Raw genomic sequence first — 5,221 nt, 5'->3', positions numbered from 1 at the left:
AAAATCAAATCTGGCTAGTATCATTGAGCGGAAATGCTGATTAATTAAACAAGGTATAACCAAAATTTCAATAGATAAGTTCACTTTATTGAAAAAGCCCGAATAGTTTCTGTTAAAAAATCAGCGGGCAGTTTAATTCATCTTTCTGATGTGATTGGAAGATGACGAAATAGTTTCCTAAGCCCTAGAAGCGAGTTAAACCCTCCAAACTTCACAGCAAGCGACTAGCTCCTTCCTAATAAACGATCATAAAGTTCCTCTAAATACAAAAATATCTTGTTTGACAGTGAAACTTTTGTGTTTGCAATTTTGTATTGCGTGCATTTGAAGTCAATTGGTCTCTGCCCTTAATTTTCACCCTCGAAGTGTAAAATCTGACAGGTTTTTTCCTGGACCATCCACTAAGATGGATGCACCGTCGTGGACTTGATGCTCTGAGTGGTCAAGCGTGGAAAGCTAAGTTTTCAACCACCATGTATGCGCCGGTGAATACCAGCCCAAAATTCCAGATCTGAGTTTGCAGTGCAGCAGGAGTAAGTTAGGAATGAGAACTACAAAGTGGCAATGAGTTTCAGAGTGTGAAAACCACTGAACTGAGAAATTAGATGGAAATTTGTCAAACCTAGAATTTGCCTGGAAAGAAAATTAATAGATTGGGAATGAAAATGTTTTGTTTTTGTCAATGTTTTTTGCCTTTGTTCCCAGCACTGATATCTCCAGAAGGATTCAAATAGCGGCAGCAGTAACGTGTCAGAATGAGGTAGATATCCCCATTAGTGTGATCATCCATAGTTTTCATGGTTATTAGGAGAGGTTGTGCACTCAGTTTTGGGTTGTCTGTACCCTTCTGTTGTTTGCTCAACCATGCAGAGAATCGCTATTCAAAAATGCTCAGACTTGGACAGTGACATTGGGTACAGACAAACATTGTTCACTGATTGAAAACTTAAACTAATATGTATTCTGGAAATCTGAAATAAAAACAGAAAATACTGGAAATACTCAGGTCAGGCAGCATTTGCAATCAGTGTTTTGGGTCTGAAATTAAATGTTGTCCTCACATTAAACAACTTCTCCTTCACTCCACTCATTTTCTGTAAGTCAAAAGGTGTAGCCGTGGGCACTTGAAAGAACCCAAGCTAGGCCTATCCTTTTGTGGGAAACATGGAACGGCCTTTGGTTGAATCCTATTTGGGCCCACTTCCCCAACTTTTTACGATGTATCTGTGGCTGCAGAGGGGCTGCTTACTGCACTCATGCAGAACTCAAGTGTCATAATACCATAAGATATAGGAGCAGAATTAGGCCATTTGGCCCATTGAGTCTGCTCCGCCATTCGATCATGGCTGATTTATTTTTCCCTCCCAACCCCATTCTCCTGCCTTCTCCCTGTAACCTTTGACACCCTTACTAATCAAGAACCTATCAACCTCTGCTTTAAATAAACCCAGTGACTGGGACTCCACAGCCATCTGTGACAATGAATCACTTGCACATCCAATTTCCATCCTGCTCTCAGCTTCACATGGTCCATTTTTGACTTTTCCTTTTCTGGACCTCTTTGTCTCCACCTCAGGAGATAGGCTAGCCACCAACATCCACTACAAGCCCACAGACTCCCACTGCCAACTTCATTAAACTTCTTCCCAAACTGTCTGCTACAAGGTCTCAATCACATTTGCTTATTCATGCCATTGGGTTGGAGCCTACCTCGGCAGAATATGAGGTGTTGTTCCTCCAGTTTGCATTGGGTCTCATCCTGACAGAAGGCCGAAGACAGACAGGTAGTTGGGGAATGAGAAGTGGAAGCCAATGGCATGAATATTGAGTTTTTCAGTCTTTTTGACCCCTTTCCCTCATACCCAACCCTCCCTCCCCCTCCTGTTTCCATCCACTCACTACACAGGTCTCCCCCTCCCCACCTGGTTCTGGTTCCAACTGACATTCACCTCTCCCCTAATTGTTCTCATTCTCAACTCCTTTACTGATCAGAGTACATCACTGCTAGCCCTGTGTTCCTGCTTATCTCCCTCCAGCAGCTGTCTCCAATCTTCACACTCCCTTCTCCCCACCTTGCTCCATCTGCCTCTTTATATTTTTTCTCTCTCCCTCTTTATCTGCATCCGTCTATCATTCTCTTGCAACTGTCTCTCAACTCCACCCCTGCTCCCCTCCCTTACCTAGCACAACCTGCCTGTCATACCCTTCCTCAGTCCACCAACCAGCTCAAGACTCCTTTCTCGCCACTCCCCTTCTCCTCTTTATATTGGCCATTTCATCTCTTCCTTCTCAGTCCTGATGCAGGGGTTTGTCCCGAAATGTTGACGATTCCTTTCCTCCCACAGATGTTGCTGAACTCAGTGAGTTCCTCCAGCAGATTGTTGCTCCAGATTCCAGTCTCTTCTGCCAGATTTCCAAAGATTCATAATTCTCAGTACAGAAATTTCTCGTCAACTCAGTTTGAGCTGGCTGACCACTCATTGTGAGGCTGAGCTCACTAATTCTCACCCTGACAGCCAGGGAAAAATACTACAAGTTTCTATTGGTTAAAGCCTGCTTCAACTTTTATATCATTTAATGAAATGATCTTATGTGTCTTGACAGGGTAGATGCAGAGTTGATTTTTCCCCTGGCTGCGTTGTGTAGAACCTAGGGTGAAAGTTTCAAATTACACGTCATCTAGTCAGGACAGAGATGAAGAAATTTCTTCACCCAGAGGATAGTGAATCTTTGGAATCCTCTACCCAAGAGGGCAGTGGAATGTCACTTGCTGGGTATGTTCAAGACAGATCAATATATTTCTGGATAATAAGGGAATGGAGGTATGCAAGGTTAGTACTGGCAATGGACTCTGAGGTAAAAGATCAGATGTGATTCTATTGAATGATGGAGCAGGCGTGAGGGGAAGGGGTTAAATGGCCTGTTGGTGCTTATATTTCTTATGTTCACATTCCCAAGGAACACCCAATTACAACTCCTAAACTTGTAATCTATCCAGACTAATCTTCTACTACTCAACCAATTTCTAATGGAAATCTATTGCATGTACTTAAATTTCTACCAACAGACTTATGGGAAAAAACCCAATTAAATGTCTCTGAAAGTGCATTAAGATAACATCTATAAACACAGTATAATCCACCATGTTAATCATTACAAAATATTTAGTTTGACAGGACTTGTCAGAGAAACTCTGCAGCTTAAAAAAAATTGCCTGTCTTCTCATTTTTCCAGTTCAGTTTGACACAAGATGTTCTTTCCCTCCCTAAAGAAGCTGCCTGATCTGCTGAGTGCTTCCAGCATTTTGTGTCTTTGTTTAGCATTAAAATTGTTAATGTTAAAATTGTAAACTAAATACAACATATTAAAATTACAGCAGATCAAGTAGTGAAGCATGATAGTCAATCAAGTCAAAGGACAATGCAAACCGCAAAAAATGTGCTGAAGCAGAATTATGTTTAAATTACTGAAGGACAGAATATCATTTCAGACAGTGGTGTCTTTGAAGCAGTCATGAAGTCTGGATAGAACAAGTACATTAAATCTACTAAGGAAGGTGCCAACAAAGTAAAGAAACTGAAACAAGTATACCAGTGCCATAAAACCAGGAGTTAGAGAAGAAGGGGTTGAATCATACAAAGGAACACACCTCAGAGGCAAATGACATTTGTGACAGGTTGCCAGACAATAGTATGGGAGTCCCACCAAGTAGCTCAGTCCACAAGGGAGCAAGCAAGGATGCAAAGAATGGCTTAATCTTCAAAAGAAGAAACGGGGCTAGTAGCAAAACATAAACTGTATTTTTCCAGGGAAAATAGCTCAGGAAATTAGTAGGTAGCATGCAAGATCACAGGGGAAAGAAAAAAGCACATAACATATGGAGAAAGACCAACTGACTATAAGGAAAAGAACCTGAGGTCAACCATACACTGTGAAAGAAAGTAGACAGTGCAGCATTCACTTGGACAATGATCCTTTGGGTTTTGAGGAGCAAGACCGTGACTATAATTTTGTTTTCGGTTCTCTTTTTGCTTACCAAATGGTTTGTTCCACCTTTGCCGAGCTAGAACATGGAATAGTACAGCACTGGAACAGGCCCATCTGCCCACCATATCTGCACCAACCATGATGCTAATCTGACTAATCCCATCTGCCTGCACATGGCCAATATCCCTCTCTTCCCTGCCTGTTCATGTGTCTGTCTAAATGCCTTTTAAACTTTGCTATTGTATCCACTTCTATCACCTCCCCTGGTAGCACATTACAGACACTGACCACTTTCTAAAAAAATATATTGCCATGCCCATCGCCTTTAAACTTTCCCTCTTTCACTTTAAACCTATGCCCTCTAGTATTTGATATTTCCATCCTGGGAAAAAAATATGTTGACCATCTATCTTATCTTCACCTTTTATGGTGTGAAAAATTTTCAGTCCTCAGGTTTACTGCTCTTTTTGGTAATATTATATTCTGCCCTTTGATCTAATACTATCTCCAACTTATTAGACCACTTTTCCTGTTGTGTTTTTATTCCTTAGGAAAGGATATAACTGAATGGTGGAACCGACCCAAGGTCAAGCATGGTATATTTCTCTGAGAGCTAGTTTGAATGACATCTTTATATATAACACTGAATTTAAGAAATTTGAATCCAATGAGGTTCTTTTGTACAGAACTGGATTCAACAACCATTAAGTAAATTAAAGCCAACAGTTTTGATAGAAAACAGCAAACCTAGACACTGATTTCTCAGCAAAGGTAATTGCAAATTATGGAACAGATCATGAAAGGATCTTCAGAGTCATAGGTTTGCAAAGCCACAAACTTGTAATTATGAAGGAGATTTTTTGAAATAATCCTTTCACATCTTGAGCTGTGATTTCTTTACACTAAAGATAAACATTCATTATACTTCCATTTGGCTTTTCCGCTATGTATTCCCATTTAAAAGAAAACTTTTCTTGTCCACAGAGAAACACCTCATCGCTCACCAGACGAGTTGGTGACAGGTGGCTTGCTCCCAGGCATCTGCAGTGATGTTCTGTAACTGTCTGCCAGGATATGTGCGAGAAGAGTCTAGGGAAATTAGCACTAGTTATAGCCGTTTATTTCACTTAAAAGCTTTAATGAGGTGTCATGAAAATAATTGCAATGTGCCTTCAGGGTGAGCAGTGCTTTTCCAGTTTAATAAATAACCTTGGGCATCATTTATATAATTGCC

Source organism: Pristis pectinata, chromosome 1 (genome assembly GCF_009764475.1).
Source record: "Pristis pectinata isolate sPriPec2 chromosome 1, sPriPec2.1.pri, whole genome shotgun sequence".
NCBI classification, from domain to species: Eukaryota; Metazoa; Chordata; class Chondrichthyes; order Rhinopristiformes; family Pristidae; genus Pristis; species Pristis pectinata.
Note: the sequence above shows the minus strand (reverse complement) of the source record.